General features: G+C 41.0%; 1 protein-coding gene across 2 annotated transcripts in view; it reads right to left on the bottom strand.

The window, feature by feature from the left end:
• Positions 1–2692: 2692 nt before the first annotated feature.
• The window catches only part of RELL1 (RELT like 1), a 117678-nt gene continuing 102358 nt past the window's right edge, over positions 2693–18012 (bottom strand). The window contains exon 8 of one of the 2 annotated variants that reach the window (XM_085642289.1): positions 2693–4017. The gene's annotated coding sequence lies outside the window, so the exon portion shown is untranslated. Of the gene's footprint in view, positions 4018–14102; positions 14215–18012 lie in introns of those variants that run through there. The other variant, XM_085642288.1, reaches the window with a different exon arrangement.

Genomic DNA, 18012 nt, shown 5'->3' with positions numbered 1-18012 from the left:
TGTCAAACACCTTGGAATCATACCCCCACATCAAATCCTGAGGTGAGAATATGATCCCACCCTTCTAGAGGGAAAGACATGGCAGTACTGGTATACCCGGTAGAAACTTAACAGACCCCTGGCATCACAAAATGGATGCTGCAGCCACAGCCACGAGTCTGGCCTCCTGCTGCTGACCGAAAATTCGGCTGGGGAGGCCTGGACAATAGGTTTCCTGTCACAGGGAGGTGTAACCACCTCCCAGACAGGATGATGTGTATTTGGGCTGGGTGCGAGCACTCTCTGAGTGCTTTGAAGTCCTGCACTGGGGGCACATTTGGTACCCCTGTGCATAGTCCAGCTCAAACAGGTGCAGGAGCTTCCCGCCCCTGCTCTGGCGTGAAACTGGACAAAGGAAATGGGTGTAGCCACCCCTCTTTCCAAACCCTCCCATAGGTGGGTCCCCAGAGTTAGTCCAACCCCTTCCTTAGGTATAAGTAAGGAACCTCTGTAACCAGAACTTTAGATATCCCTGGACGAAACTCTGAAGCTGAATTCTGAACCTTCGACGCTCTACTAAAGACTAGAGGACTGAAGAAAACTCCCTTGGGGTCAAGGAGTGACTCCCCTACTTGGCAGGCACTAACGAAGCAATTTGCCGGTCTATATCTCCGAAGCTCCCGCCGGACTCCGAAGTATTTGCAGCCCAGGAAGAGGATTTCCAGACATCTCAGAGGTCGGCCCAAGTCCCCAGCAAAGCTGAGACCCGCAGCCCTTGTGAGTAGCGTGGAACCGGAACTCCTGGTCACCGTGCACTTTTGCAAGTACATTGACTTCTCGACGTCTCTTGGAAGTCATGCTTGGGCTCACTTGTAGCTCCCTCCTCGAGCACCGAACCCACAGAAGGTTGTCGGCCTAGTCACCCCGAGTGACCCGTGGGCCGCCATTTTGTGTTTCGTCTCAAGGTCCCTTTGCGATCCCTGGTCCGTCGACTGGTGGGTCCCTAAGGGGGTAACTTTGAATTTCCTTGGGCTTCCCTGGTTGCTCCAGATGTGCCCTGACTCCCAACCAAGTGGGGAGTCCTTCAGTCCTTGCTGGTCTGCACCGAAGCATCCTTCTCCTTTCTGCGTGGGTTGCTGTTGCCAAGGCTTGTTGTGTCTAATCCGGGCACCGACGCTGCAGCACTTGACACCCTTCGTGGGACAGCTCGAATCCAGCTCCTGGTCACCCTCGACGCCTCCTGGTCCTCGTGGCTAAAGAGTCAAGCTTCACCTCCTTCACCTGAAATTGCCCGACATCAGTAGGCATCCGCCTATCGTCCTCCTGGTCACTGGCTAGTGACCCAGACTCTGTCCTCTATGCTTTCAGGTTCTTCTCGAGTTCGATACAGGCTTGGATCTCTTTAGACACTTCGCATCTTCCCGGCAGCTGCACTTCTTTGGCAGCTCCCATTGAAATCGACGCCATGACCCGACACCATTTGACACCTATGCACCCGGCTTCCCTGGGTGAGGTAACACTAGTGCTCCAGTGGGTGTTGGCCCTAGAACTTCCTAAGTCCCAAAGGGTTTGGTCCTGACTCATTTCGAAGTGTCCCTAATCTTTAAAAATCTAACCGCGACTTTCCCCATAGATGCTAACGGGAGCTTGCGGCTGTGTTCACACACTGCACACAGCCGCCGTGGGTCCCCTGTGTCACTTCCTTGGGTGGTTCCTTGGGGTCCCAGCGATTCTATAGGCTCTAGGCCTTGTGTCTTGTTAAGTCGTGGTTCTTATACCACTATTTTAGTATATGGTTTGGCTCACCCCTAGGGCCTGATGTGTATTTGTGCTTATTACTGTGATATTTGAAGTGTAACTTATGTGTTTTGACCTTTAGTCTCATAAAGAGTCTAGGAGGCCGTGTTTAGAAATAAATACATATATTTTATATATATACCTGGTGTGGTTATCTTTCATTTAGGCACTCAAGAGATTATAGACTGGTAAAACAAGCTGCTTTACATTCCTTCAAGACTTAGCCTGAAGGCTGCTCTCCATAGATACCACTAGGATAGCTTTTAATAAAGGTTGTCTTTAACCTATAACCAATAAGGGGTTGTTTGGACTGGTACAGGGTGCCCACTATAACTAGTGGGCAGCATATACCAGGCCCAACTTCTCACAATGCTGCGTTAGCATCAATGTCCAAAGTTATCATACCAAAAATGAAATCCTATTGTAACATTTATATAAGTTTACTACCGGTAAGCGGGTTGCTGAAGTGTTTGCCTCCACAGGTAGCATGCTACACCTGCCTCCACAGGTAGCATGCTACACCATTGAAGGGAGTTGTCTTTTTTTTTTTTTTTTTAACACACACTTTGGTTACACCAAACCTGATTTCAGCACCCACATAGAAAAACACTGATCATATAAATACCCATGCATTACAGAGAAGTGTCTGGTTTAAAGGGAAGATATCAATGAGTAAATCTCTTCTCAGGATAATGCATCTGTTGCACTATGGCATTCACTTCCAATGGCTGCAGTTGTCACAAGCTACTGGAATACAGGTGGACAGAAGATGGCGGGGACCTCGAGACGAAATACAAAATGGCGGCCCATGGGTCTTTCGGGGTGTCTAGGCCGACAACCTACTGAAACCAAAATTAGAGATTGCTGCAGTATAGCCATCTCAAGCCATGCGAAGCATTATCAGAATAAGGCAACATTTGCAGTCATTAAACTTTTGCTTTTATGGTTATAAAAAGCCAAGAACCACAATAAAATTCAAAAACAAGAAATCAGTTGCAAGTTTTGCAAATAGGAAAAATATTCCAAAACAAAGCCAGGAATTATAGTACAAAAGATAGAAAAGTGTACAGTTCATCACTCAGTGCTAATAAAAAGAACATATGAGGGAGACAACAGTAATTACTACAGGACAAAAAGAGCAATACAAATGTTGACATCCCCAGAGACGCAATGCTTGTATAAAGAGTGGAAGTGATGCTTAAATCGATAATATATTAGAAAAAACAGACTTCAAGAGTTTAACTGTGCAATTATGGCATCTGTCACCCCCTTAATTGCACTCAAGCCCAGAAATGATGAAATGTATTAACATTCAGACAACTGTATATCCTAAGTAACATGTTAGCTTAGATAGTACAAAACCCTTTAAAAAATCTTTGTATGGCACTTTACTGTAAAAAGGAAATGAATTAAATTACCTTAGGCAATACCTTAATAATTACATAAAATATTTACATCAACAGGCAGTATGAGAGAATCTGGAAATGGATTCCATTTATAATATACACTGACCATATGAGGCTTGAATATCTTTTTTTGCTGTCACAACAGTGAACAACAGAGGCAGTCCATCTATAATGGTCCTTCAATTTGTCAAACAAGCATATATATCTGTGACTGAATGTTGCAACCCGTTGGTTATGCTCATTTCAAAACCTTCTCCGAAAATGTACTGCAAGCTCAGTCTTTGCATTTCTTTAGCTGGTGCAAGCAACACTTCCTGAACGACCTACACAGAAGCACCTTGTCACTTACATGGGTGAAGATGTGAGTAGTTTAGTGCAAAGAATCTTTGAAAATGGCAGAAGTTTAGGACAGCAGTATAATTTTGAACAAATGTTTCAAGTCACTATTTTGGTATGGTTCTACTTTTCCTAAAATATTTAACATGCGTTTTTGGAATGTTGCTGCTCCACATTAGAACTTACAAAACATATACACTCTTAAGGCACATCAGTGAATTATAAAGGTTTTGCACTTTAACTCCATAGAGGGTTGACAGTCACAAAGCACTCTCTACACAGAACAATGCTATGTTGAAAGAAAGTACAAAATTAGTTTTCAGGAATGATTTTCTACAACGAGAAGACCAACGAAGAGATGAGATCCAACGGTTCAGATATTCCATCTCCAAATTCATCTTGACAGGCAGTGTACAGATATGACATCATCCTCTCAAATATTTCTCTTCACGTTCAGCTTTCAGTAAAATTGGTTTCTTTAACTGATTAAAAGCTGGCTCTGCAGAGACAAAAAACACATAATAAGACGGCAGAACAGCTGCTGGAAAAAAGCACATATTGCTGACGGTCGAAATGCTGTTAAGAATAGTCTTGCTGTATTCTTTTTAGAGTAAAATAAAATTGCATTTATCTCAAACAACTTTCCAAAAACAATTCTGAAATTAATATATGAATATTCATTACTTGCAACATTATGGTTCACTCTTATGAAAAAGATACACCTACCTTTATGATAACCTTTTTACTGCTAGGTCAAGGCCCCTCATTTCCCAACTTATGGATACACAATGAAATATAAGCCCTGCACTGTATCAGTAAACTATTCCTTCTCAAAGATAGGGGAGAGCTCACCCATACACAAGATAGTCCCAAAAAGTCCTCATCAGTTTTCAACATACAGTAACAAAGCCTTGTGTATGCATCCTAGTCAATGAAGTAATAGCTGAAACTGTGTGGGTGTCCCATATGTTTCTGGAGCCCAGTAGTGTTGCAATAACTGACAGATGTTCTTCTGTGTCATCAGTGGGCCACCTCACCCATTGGGAAAGAGAACGAGTGCTCCTGCAGGCACACATGCACTAAATAAATAATAAAGCAGTTGGTAACTACTTTACATTTCTGAGGTCCTCTGGAACAAAGAAGAGAAATGTATAAAGCACTTTCCCCAACAGTTGTTCATCATAATCTTTCCCCAGAGGGTTTGGGCTCCTGTTCCTCTAATGGCAGTTATATGGAATTTTGTGGATGTCCACCCCAACCTATTTTAGACAGTAAACATGCCCATTAAACAGAGAGGGCTGTCACTCATACATTTTGAAAGATTCCCTTGTCCTATCCTCAGCTCAAAATCAGGGACAAACCTTGATTTAGTAAAAAGGCCCTTTCACCCACACAATTGTGTGGCATGCTGCATCATAGACGGACAGGCTCTACTCCCCTTTTGGAGGGAGCACTAGCTGGTGACAGATATTTTGGGATCATGAAAACAGTAAATTCACTTATGTCAACCTCACAAATCCTTTACTATGGAGGTAAACGCAGCTATATTAAAAATAGGCCTGGGTGTGCTGGGAGTAATTAATGATCTCTACATCCATACATGCACATTTTCAGACGGTCATGTTCAGCCATACAGGTCCTCCACGTTTTGTCAGGACTACTCTGACCCCAACTCTCTTGTTTTAGTGATGTTTTGTTGTAGGAAGAGACTCTCATTCCTCAATCATACACATCCTATCCATACATACAAGTGTGGAAAAAGTCACCACTATTCGCGGATGTGGCTCGAGGTTGGGTGTGAGATATGGTGGTTCACCAAGTTCTCTTAGTCTGTGGAGGTAGGACAAATGCTCATAATATTATGCAAAATCATAGGGCAATTGCTACATTTTACCAGGATCAAGCCAATGATGTACTCCACTCTTAGCTCCAAAGCGCGGAGCCAACCTCATATCTGCAGCCCTTCGGAAAGAGGCCAGTAGTGTTTTCTAGGGGGCAACCCCCAAGCTCCATTTTTCCATAAATGTAATGTCATGTGAGGGCTCTACCATGCTGTTGTTCACTCATACTGTGTGCTGGAATGTCAAAATATGTTCATAGGAATCGTTACCCCAGTCACCCCGAAGCTGTGGTTAGTCGAGCAGACCTGTATGCCCTCTGATATGGCACCTACTTGTATCTGGGGTTGCATTTGCTCCATAGGAATTTACAGGCAGAATGGACCCTTGTGTCACACACTGTCAAAAAGGCACAAGAAGCATGGTCATCGTACCGGGAGACTAAAGTACAACTCAGACTTCTATAGGTTAGTGGTGCATAGTTTCAGCCTTTTTTTTTTTTACTTACAGCTCAAAAGGAACGGCCATCCACCTATGTCAGGTCCCATAACTCCTGAATGTTGGAGAACGGAGATGCCGTTTATATTATTTTTGAGCCTCTTGTGACGTCGGACGCCACGTTGTAAATGTATGCAATGACAACATTAAACAATTGCGCTAGTCTGCTTACTTGTATGTTGTTCCTCCTCCCCTGATTGTGTATGGCAAAAGGGTTTATTTCGGGACCAAGTCAGAAAAGGCCCTATACACCAGCTCGTTGGGGTGGCTTTAGCGTGTAAGCTCATTGTTAATTGTTGAAACCGCAAATCAAATGAAAGTATAAGCCCCCTCAGTGGCCCCTCAATAAAGGTTTAAAGGCCATCTTTGATGTTCATTTAATAATAATGATAATAACCATTCTATAGAGTACCAAATAATTTGAATGCATAATTTGTGATGGACAATTTATTTGAAGCAGAGACTGTGATGTGGGCGCTGTAAGACAAATGTAGAATATATATGAAAATTACAATACACAAAGTGAAGAGATGATACCTTTGTAGGTAGAGGCTTAACTAGGGTATATCATCATTCAACCCAGTCATGTTTTACTTCTGCTTTTAAAAAAAAGGGATTCTTTATTTTAGTACTCTTTAGCACAATGCAAGGGCATTTCTAGTCTTCTTTGGACTACACTGTTAGCTAGAATCGCCACTTCTTTGACTCGCTCTACTTGTGGCCGGGTAGCGGAGCCTCACTTTGGTGGAGGCTTCCTATTAAATAATAGCCATGTTGTGGATGCGGAAAAACGTGGCAATGAGGGATAATAACGGTAGGCTTGTCTACCCTCCTGAGGTACTTTTAAATTTGAGAAATGCTTACTCAGGGGGAGTGTAAACTGGCTGTGAATTATTGTTGGGGTCCTGCTACGTGTGTTATGTTAACTTACAATGCTTAAGCATGGGTGAGGGTGAACCCAATGGCATCAAGGGTCAGCACCTCAAGGCTGCTCTTATTAATATCCACTCTCTGCATAAACATGCTTTAGAAGTCTATAATCTCCTGATTGGTTCCCAGCCTGATATCCCATGGCTGAGATCTGGTCGAAAGATGACTCTAACCTGATATACAACTTGTATTCATGCAGATAGGAAAAAGAAATAAGGAGGGGGGATTGCAACTGCATTAAAAAAAATATCTAAAATGTTCGACATTTCAAGTGGAGGAATTAAAAAGGTACAGAAGCCTTGGGCTTCTCATTTATGGCCCCTGCCCAACACTCCCCAGCGGTATTCATTTACCGGCCACCTGGTACACAGGAGAATATCAATTCTCTTGATCAAGCCCTAGCTCCTAAGATAATTAACTATGCAAACTTCCTGATATTAAGAGATTTTAATATACACATGGGCATGGCTGGAGACGCTCTGGCTAGAAGCCTTCTGGAAACACTAACAGCCTTTGATCTCCCTCCATCTGGTCCATTTCATGATGCTGGACACATGATTGATTAAATATTCTCTAACACAGGCTTCTCCAATGAGTAGCTGTTGAGCCACTGGTAATTTTCCACTGGTAATTTTCCACCTACATGTAAGTAGCTAACTTAAATTAGAAGTTTTTGTTTGAATTATTATATGTCGACTAAAATGCAATAGTGCGAAGTCGAAACAAAAATGTGTATATTTTCAGACCTCATAATTTCCAAAATTAATTTAAATTTGATATTTGAGTGACAAATCAGGTAACATGGGGATTAATACTAACATTATGAACTTAGTACCAGAGGCATTGCTGCTGCGGCTGGTGTGTATCAGCCATGTAAAGGCATTTCAAATTGATAAAGCCTTTTTTTTTTTAACACTACAGCTGGCAACCCTGCCTGATGTACTGCGGAGATCACTGCTATTAATCTTGCCCATGGTTATCAGTAATATAATCATGTCTGATATAGTCGCTATTACAACACTAATAATATTAGTAGCTCGCAATGCTTTTCATTGAATATAAGCAGCTCTTTTTATTAAAAAGGTGGGAGACTCCTGCTCTAACATATTTATTGCCCTAAAACCCCCCAAAAAGGTGGTATGATCGGACCACTTTATATTAACATTTTCCAGAACACTCCCCATCCATAAGATAGAGCACAGTAAGGTTACAAATGCCCCGGCTCTAGCTTGGAATAAAGGCGCTATCCCCAAGCCGAAGGAATTTTGAGTCTCGACGTTGCCCTGCCTTTCCGGGGATATAGCAGTAGATAATCTGGCAGTAGACAACTGGCTTACCACGACAGCTGATAAGGTGGCCTCAGAAAGGTTGTCCCAGAAAAAGGCACTCTCCACTCCGACTACCTGATTTACAGTTGAACTAACTTTACAGAGACATTCCTGCAAAAGACTAGAAAAAAATTCGAGAGGTCACTACATAAGTGATGACAAAGCTCTTTATAAGCTAGAGATGAAATCTTATCATAATAATATTAAATTTGTCACATGTAATCATTGCTCTAAATTGATTAATAAGGCTAAGAATAGGCCAAAGGATATTTTTAAAATTGTCTCACAGTTTTTCAATTCCTCGGTGTTTGCACCACATTATGTTGCGGATGCACATCTGTATAGGAAGTTGAACAATTCTTTTTAAGAAAAAATTTGAAAATTCAACTGAACCTGTATGCTCTAAGCAATGGGGTTGCAGCCGCACCAATCAATGACCTCTCAGAAGGTGGGATGGGAGATAAGCTCGTCTGCTTTCTATAACCTTTCGAAGACAACCTAAAACATTGTTTCTTGAGCTGCAGTTCTGGCTCCCCTTTACACCCTTTTCCCGTACATATAATGCGTCAGATCACCGATAAAATATGTCCTATTTATCTGGAGCTGTGCTCTGCTGCCTTACGCTCAGGTTTAGTGCCCAGCTCCTGGAAAACAGCGAATGTGGTTCCCCTTCTGGAAAAACCCAACGAAGATACAGCACTGCTATTCAACTTCCAAGCTATCTCCATGCTTCCTGCTCCCTCAAAAGATCTTGGAGACACTGGTTAAGATTCAGCTTTCTGAATTTATAGAAACCTCTAATAATCTACACCAGTCACAATCGAGCTTTAGAGCCAGCCATAGCACAGACACAGCAGTGCTGGAGATCTCAGCTTCAAAATCGTGCGAGTTCTACCGGATATCTCGGCAGCATGTCATACCATCTCCCACAAGACTACTGGATTTAAAACTTTGACTGCTCATCGCGCTTCATGATTTGGTTCCTAAATTCCTGAACTCCAGGAACCTTGGAATACTGTCCCATGAGATCCCTGCACTCCAAGAATGCTAGACGCCTGATTCTTCCTCTCTTTAATAAAAAGATTCATGGGGGCTCTTCCTTCATCTTTCTGGTAGCCTCTTTCTGAAACCAGCTCCCTTTTCAATTAAGAAACACTACAAATGAGACTGCATTCAGGAAATTGTTAAAAACACACTTATTCAGGGACTAATGCTTATTTACCTGATATGCAGTGTTCAGCGGCAGGACACTCTTGAGTATTCATGTGGTTTAGAAGTGTTTTCTTTCTTTCATTCATTCATTTCATCATTCAACCCTGTCTTGCGGGTCTTGAATCTATTCACCCATCTTTGTATCTTTCCCAGGAGAATTCATTATACGGCTCTACTTGGAGTTAATTTCTGCACTTTTTCAAGGAATGATCATTGAAAATTGGTATCAGAGTGGCCATTTTAGTAGTGGCATATATGCATGCTAAATTACTTAGAAGTTTCACTCTGTTTGCCATTCCCCCATACCAGATACCACAGGGCCAATTGACAAGGTCCATTACATTTCTAAAGCTACAACTAGTATACCTGAACTGTATCCATTCTCGCTTCAGACCCAAGTCTAGCGTCTCAGTGGGTTTTGTGAGGGGGCATACACTGCACACTCCACAAAGAATATGACCGGATACAGAGGTAAGCCCCAAAGAGTTGTCTGGTTCTTTTCATCAGTCACTGAATGAACCAATACATCTTCTAGATTTTTATATCTCATGTGTGCAAACAGGGTTTTTTCAAACCTCAAACCTTCAGTTTTTTATATCCTCCAGTTCCGGTTGATGACCTTCTTCACCTCATTCGAGATTATGGACTAAGTGGTTGCACACACAAGCTGTTGACTCTTCTCTTTCTTTCTGTCACGTTCAATAAGAGCCTCACTATTGTTGTTCCAGGCCCTTTTATGTGGATTCAGTATTATGGATTCTGGGTGGCCTCAATGTAATCATTTGCTATTGAGAAGGTCTGCTTCTTTGTGGACATCTTCTAGCCAAGAAGAATTCTGTAGTGCCGTCAAAAATTGGCCTTAAGACAGGTTTTCCCATAAGGGACACAGGTGGTGGCTGTCAAACCTCAACAGGACCCTCTATGTGTTAGTACACAGGTTTCGTTGTCATGAAAGATCATTATATCTAGGAAAACAATGGTGACTTTGTCTATGCAGCAAGTAAACTTGAGGTAGTCATTTTCTCATGCAGTAAAGGATTCAGCTGAAGCGAGATTCTCCTCTCCATATAATCAAAATATCATCAATCCATCTGTTCCAGAATTCAATATCATTCTCGAATGGTGGTTGTTTTAAAATAGTGGACATTAAAACAGGAAACGTGGGGGGCAAAAGTGCTCCCTTTTGAAGTACAGCGTATCTGTTAGTACATGATATTCTCAAATTCCAAAACATTCCTGGTAAGTGGCAGGCGCATAAACTCCAGCACGAAATGTCTTAGTGTGGTATGTAGTCGGGTATAGGAGTTCTTCCATTACCCTCAATGTTTTTTTCCTGTGGAAGGCTGTCGTCGATACTTTTCACATCTATGACCACAAGTAGATTGACTCGAGGACTGTACTAGATGTCTTTAAGTGGTCTCAACAAATCTTTTGTTTCCTTTATGTATGAGGGAATGTGTTCTACTAGTGGTCTTAGCAAGTGATCACTGGATTTTCAAAGAGGTTCTAAAATAAGATTGATCCATGATACGATAGGTCTTCCTGGTGAAGAATTCCTATTTTTAGGTATTTTCAGCAGAGTATAGAAACTTTGAGTGCTAGGATGGCCTGTTGCGAGGAAGCCAGCCATCCATTTCGAAATCAGTCTGTTAGCTTGGCATCTGCCATCAGAGTGCCAATCTCTGTTCTCTACTCATTGGTCAGATCTTCTTCCAATTTCACATAGTTCCATCTGTCCCCCCCAAGTACCCCCCAGACGCAGAGACATTTTCTTCTATAATCATCAACCTTTTGTACAATAATTTCCTTACCCTTATCCGGTGGTTTTATTATATTGCGGCTGTTTTCTCTTATAAATAGCCTTGCATGAAGAATTCAGTATAAGCTGGAGTGTTACGCTATGAGCTATTGCTCACAATCTCTGACATATAACCTTTGCGGCTGTATAATTTTTGTTTTTCTGGTCTTATATGCACGTAGCTTGTATTTATCATTAGTTTATTAGTACACTTACATTATTGATATCACTAATTATTAACACTATTAGATGTGTAAATAATACACATGTATAGTCTTCTCCATCTTGCTTTCTGTTTCTTATGTATATAAAACATGTGTTAAGTGGAATGAAGAACAATTTCTTCTTCCAAACCTTTGCGTTTCCCACGTGTTTAATAACCTCCATCTTCCCACCCATGGCTTCTAACTTTGTTACTTACTGTTGTGTATAGCAGTATTTATAAAGTTTCTTGTTTTATGTAATGTGGCGAAGTACTCAATCTCTGTTGTTAGCAGCTCAGCTACCCCTCAGGTTGAGTATGCTTCATAAGAATGAAAAATAAATAAAATATTTTTAAGTATAGTCTAACTATGGTCTATTTAAAATGTCCCATTTTTATAATGCACAGTATTGCCATCCTTACTGTAAGTTATAGGAGACAAAAGTAATGGGTATGTCCAACAAGACATATTTTCTCCATGACTTCACACTAGTGATTTCACCACACAAGGACATTATTTCATATACCCTTTCACCAGTTGAGAATCACTACACACTGATATCCCTTCTTGTACAAGGGGCCGAGAGGGCGGAGACATCCTGTGAGCAATATCTACAAACAAATGTGCAATTTACACAGCTATAGCTAGGTATGATCTGGGGCCTGAGTAGGCATGAGCGGTACTCAGCCTTGGTTAACATATGAAGCTTCTTTCGCTCATCTCGCCCAATGGAATTTGAATCTACTAGCAGTTGGGGCCAAATATTATAGCAATTAAATACAAGTCAATATAATGTTCAGTGTTTTCATTCTGCATAATTTCTTTATGGGTGCTATTGCCCATAATATTAGGATGCTTCATACCATTTTGTCAACCCTTTAGCTGCTAGGTCTCGCCCTTTTTTGAGCTATTTCGGGTAGTTTCCGCTTAGGCCTCCATAACTTCTAGTCCACATAAGCTACTCACACCAAATTTGCATCTTTTTTTCCCCCAACATCCCAGGGATTCTAAAGGTACCCAGGATTTGTCAACTCCTTTGGTGAGGACCGAGAAAATAGCCAAAATATAGCTACATTTTGAGTTTTTGGGGAAAAATAGGAAAAAAGTGCTTTGGATAAAAGTGTGTTTTTTTTCATAAAAATCGAATCAATGGACGGTTTGATGTGCTAAAGTCACCATCTTCCCAGTTTTCAGGAAAATGCAGAGCTGAATCAAAAAACCAAATTTTTTACCATAAGTTCGGCATTTGTTTTAAAAGACGTAGACCATTTTTCCTATTTTTTTGTGCTTTCAACCTACTTCGTTGCAATGAGGGATAATAACGGTAGGCTTGTCTACCCTCCTGAGGTACTTTTAAATTTGAGAAATGCTTACTCAGGGGGAGTGTAAACTGGCTGTGAATTATTGTTGGGGTCCTGCTACGTGTGTTATGTTAACTTACAATGCTTAAGCATGGGTGAGGGTGAACCCAATGGCATCAAGGGTCAGCACCTCAAGGCTGCTCTTATTAATATCCACTCTCTGCATAAACATGCTTTAGAAGTCTATAATCTCCTGATTGGTTCCCAGCCTGATATCCCATGGCTGAGATCTGGTCGAAAGATGACTCTAACCTGATATACAACTTGTATTCATGCAGATAGGAAAAAGAAATAAGGAGGGGGGATTGCAACTGCATTAAAAAAAATATCTAAAATGTTCGACATTTCAAGTGGAGGAATTAAAAAGGTACAGAAGCCTTGGGCTTCTCATTTATGGCCCCTGCCCAACACTCCCCAGCGGTATTCATTTACCGGCCACCTGGTACACAGGAGAATATCAATTCTCTTGATCAAGCCCTAGCTCCTAAGATAATTAACTATGCAAACTTCCTGATATTAAGAGATTTTAATATACACATGGGCATGGCTGGAGACACTCTGGCTAGAAGCCTTCTGGAAACACTAACAGCCTTTGATCTCCCTCCATCTGGTCCATTTCATGATGCTGGACACATGATTGATTAAATATTCTCTAACACAGGCTTCTCCAATGAGTAGCTGTTGAGCCACTGGTAATTTTCCACTGGTAATTTTCCACCTACATGTAAGTAGCTAACTTAAATTAGAAGTTTTTGTTTGAATTATTATATGTCGACTAAAATGCAATAGTGCGAAGTCGAAACAAAAATGTGTATATTTTCAGACCTCATAATTTCCAAAATTAATTTAAATTTGATATTTGAGTGACAAATCAGGTAACATGGGGATTAATACTAACATTATGAACTTAGTACCAGAGGCATTGCTGCTGCGGCTGGTGTGTATCAGCCATGTAAAGGCATTTCAAATTGATAAAGCCTTTTTTTTTTTAACACTACAGCTGGCAACCCTGCCTGATGTACTGCGGAGATCACTGCTATTAATCTTGCCCATGGTTATCAGTAATATAATCATGTCTGATATAGTCGCTATTACAACACTAATAATATTAGTAGCTCGCAATGCTTTTCATTGAATATAAGCAGCTCTTTTTATTAAAAAGGTGGGAGACTCCTGCTCTAACATATTTATTGCCCTAAAACCCCCCAAAAAGGTGGTATGATCGGACCACTTTATATTAACATTTTCCAGAACACTCCCCATCCATAAGATAGAGCACAGTAAGGTTACAAATGCCCCGGCTCTAGCTTGGAATAAAGGCGCTATCCCCAAGCCGAAGGAATTTTGAGTCTCGACGTTGCCCTGCCTTTCCGGGGATATAGCAGTAGATAATCTGGCAGTAGACAACTGGCTTACCACGACAGCTGATAAGGTGGCCTCAGAAAGGTTGTCCCAGAAAAAGGCACTCTCCACTCCGACTACCTGATTTACAGTTGAACTAACTTTACAGAGACATTCCTGCAAAAGACTAGAAAAAAATTCGAGAGGTCACTACATAAGTGATGACAAAGCTCTTTATAAGCTAGAGATGAAATCTTATCATAATAATATTAAATTTGTCACATGTAATCATTGCTCTAAATTGATTAATAAGGCTAAGAATAGGCCAAAGGATATTTTTAAAATTGTCTCACAGTTTTTCAATTCCTCGGTGTTTGCACCACATTATGTTGCGGATGCACATCTGTATAGGAAGTTGAACAATTCTTTTTAAGAAAAAATTTGAAAATTCAACTGAACCTGTATGCTCTAAGCAATGGGGTTGCAGCCGCACCAATCAATGACCTCTCAGAAGGTGGGATGGGAGATAAGCTCGTCTGCTTTCTATAACCTTTCGAAGACAACCTAAAACATTGTTTCTTGAGCTGCAGTTCTGGCTCCCCTTTACACCCTTTTCCCGTACATATAATGCGTCAGATCACCGATAAAATATGTCCTATTTATCTGGAGCTGTGCTCTGCTGCCTTACGCTCAGGTTTAGTGCCCAGCTCCTGGAAAACAGCGAATGTGGTTCCCCTTCTGGAAAAACCCAACGAAGATACAGCACTGCTATTCAACTTCCAAGCTATCTCCATGCTTCCTGCTCCCTCAAAAGATCTTGGAGACACTGGTTAAGATTCAGCTTTCTGAATTTATAGAAACCTCTAATAATCTACACCAGTCACAATCGAGCTTTAGAGCCAGCCATAGCACAGACACAGCAGTGCTGGAGATCTCAGCTTCAAAATCGTGCTAGTTCTACCGGATATCTCGGCAGCATGTCATACCATCTCCCACAAGACTACTGGATTTAAAACTTTGACTGCTCATCGCGCTTCATGATTTGGTTCCTAAATTCCTGAACTCCAGGAACCTTGGAATACTGTCCCATGAGATCCCTGCACTCCAAGAATGCTAGACGCCTGATTCTTCCTCTCTTTAATAAAAAGATTCATGGGGGCTCTTCCTTCATCTTTCTGGTAGCCTCTTTCTGAAACCAGCTCCCTTTTCAATTAAGAAACACTACAAATGAGACTGCATTCAGGAAATTGTTAAAAACACACTTATTCAGGGACTAATGCTTATTTACCTGATATGCAGTGTTCAGCGGCAGGACACTCTTGAGTATTCATGTGGTTTAGAAGTGTTTTCTTTCTTTCATTCATTCATTTCATCATTCAACCCTGTCTTGCGGGTCTTGAATCTATTCACCCATCTTTGTATCTTTCCCAGGAGAATTCATTATACGGCTCTACTTGGAGTTAATTTCTGCACTTTTTCAAGGAATGATCATTGAAAATTGGTATCAGAGTGGCCATTTTAGTAGTGGCATATATGCATGCTAAATTACTTAGAAGTTTCACTCTGTTTGCCATTCCCCCATACCAGATACCACAGGGCCAATTGACAAGGTCCATTACATTTCTAAAGCTACAACTAGTATACCTGAACTGTATCCATTCTCGCTTCAGACCCAAGTCTAGCGTCTCAGTGGGTTTTGTGAGGGGGCATACACTGCACACTCCACAAAGAATATGACCGGATACAGAGGTAAGCCCCAAAGAGTTGTCTGGTTCTTTTCATCAGTCACTGAATGAACCAATACATCTTCTAGATTTTTATATCTCATGTGTGCAAACAGGGTTTTTTCAAACCTCAAACCTTCAGTTTTTTATATCCTCCAGTTCCGGTTGATGACCTTCTTCACCTCATTCGAGATTATGGACTAAGTGGTTGCACACACAAGCTGTTGACTCTTCTCTTTCTTTCTGTCACGTTCAATAAGAGCCTCACTATTGTTGTTCCAGGCCCTTTTATGTGGATTCAGTATTATGGATTCTGGGTGGCCTCAATGTAATCATTTGCTATTGAGAAGGTCTGCTTCTTTGTGGACATCTTCTAGCCAAGAAGAATTCTGTAGTGCCGTCAAAAATTGGCCTTAAGACAGGTTTTCCCATAAGGGACACAGGTGGTGGCTGTCAAACCTCAACAGGACCCTCTATGTGTTAGTACACAGGTTTCGTTGTCATGAAAGATCATTATATCTAGGAAAACAATGGTGACTTTGTCTATGCAGCAAGTAAACTTGAGGTAGTCATTTTCTCATGCAGTAAAGGATTCAGCTGAAGCGAGATTCTCCTCTCCATATAATCAAAATATCATCAATCCATCTGTTCCAGAATTCAATATCATTCTCGAATGGTGGTTGTTTTAAAATAGTGGACATTAAAACAGGAAACGTGGGGGGCAAAAGTGCTCCCTTTTGAAGTACAGCGTATCTGTTAGTACATGATATTCTCAAATTCCAAAACATTCCTGGTAAGTGGCAGGCGCATAAACTCCAGCACGAAATGTCTTAGTGTGGTATGTAGTCGGGTATAGGAGTTCTTCCATTACCCTCAATGTTTTTTTCCTGTGGAAGGCTGTCGTCGATACTTTTCACATCTATGACCACAAGTAGATTGACTCGAGGACTGTACTAGATGTCTTTAAGTGGTCTCAACAAATCTTTTGTTTCCTTTATGTATGAGGGAATGTGTTCTACTAGTGGTCTTAGCAAGTGATCACTGGATTTTCAAAGAGGTTCTAAAATAAGATTGATCCATGATACGATAGGTCTTCCTGGTGAAGAATTCCTATTTTTAGGTATTTTCAGCAGAGTATAGAAACTTTGAGTGCTAGGATGGCCTGTTGCGAGGAAGCCAGCCATCCATTTCGAAATCAGTCTGTTAGCTTGGCATCTGCCATCAGAGTGCCAATCTCTGTTCTCTACTCATTGGTCAGATCTTCTTCCAATTTCACATAGTTCCATCTGTCCCCCCCAAGTACCCCCCAGACGCAGAGACATTTTCTTCTATAATCATCAACCTTTTGTACAATAATTTCCTTACCCTTATCCGGTGGTTTTATTATATTGCGGCTGTTTTCTCTTATAAATAGCCTTGCATGAAGAATTCAGTATAAGCTGGAGTGTTACGCTATGAGCTATTGCTCACAATCTCTGACATATAACCTTTGCGGCTGTATAATTTTTGTTTTTCTGGTCTTATATGCACGTAGCTTGTATTTATCATTAGTTTATTAGTACACTTACATTATTGATATCACTAATTATTAACACTATTAGATGTGTAAATAATACACATGTATAGTCTTCTCCATCTTGCTTTCTGTTTCTTATGTATATAAAACATGTGTTAAGTGGAATGAAGAACAATTTCTTCTTCCAAACCTTTGCGTTTCCCACGTGTTTAATAACCTCCATCTTCCCACCCATGGCTTCTAACTTTGTTACTTACTGTTGTGTATAGCAGTATTTATAAAGTTTCTTGTTTTATGTAATGTGGCGAAGTACTCAATCTCTGTTGTTAGCAGCTCAGCTACCCCTCAGGTTGAGTATGCTTCATAAGAATGAAAAATAAATAAAATATTTTTAAGTATAGTCTAACTATGGTCTATTTAAAATGTCCCATTTTTATAATGCACTGTATTGCCATCCTTACTGTAAGTTATAGGAGACAAAAGTAATGGGTATGTCCAACAAGACATATTTTCTCCATGACTTCACACTAGTGATTTCACCACACAAGGACATTATTTCATATACCCTTTCACCAGTTGAGAATCACTACACACTGATATCCCTTCTTGTACAAGGGGCCGAGAGGGCGGAGACATCCTGTGAGCAATATCTACAAACAAATGTGCAATTTACACAGCTATAGCTAGGTATGATCTGGGGCCTGAGTAGGCATGAGCGGTACTCAGCCTTGGTTAACATATGAAG

This window comes from Triturus cristatus, chromosome 2_2 (genome assembly GCF_964204655.1).
Source record: "Triturus cristatus chromosome 2_2, aTriCri1.1, whole genome shotgun sequence".
Classification (NCBI taxonomy): domain Eukaryota; kingdom Metazoa; phylum Chordata; class Amphibia; order Caudata; family Salamandridae; genus Triturus; species Triturus cristatus.
This window is presented reverse-complemented; position numbering and strand designations above follow the sequence as displayed.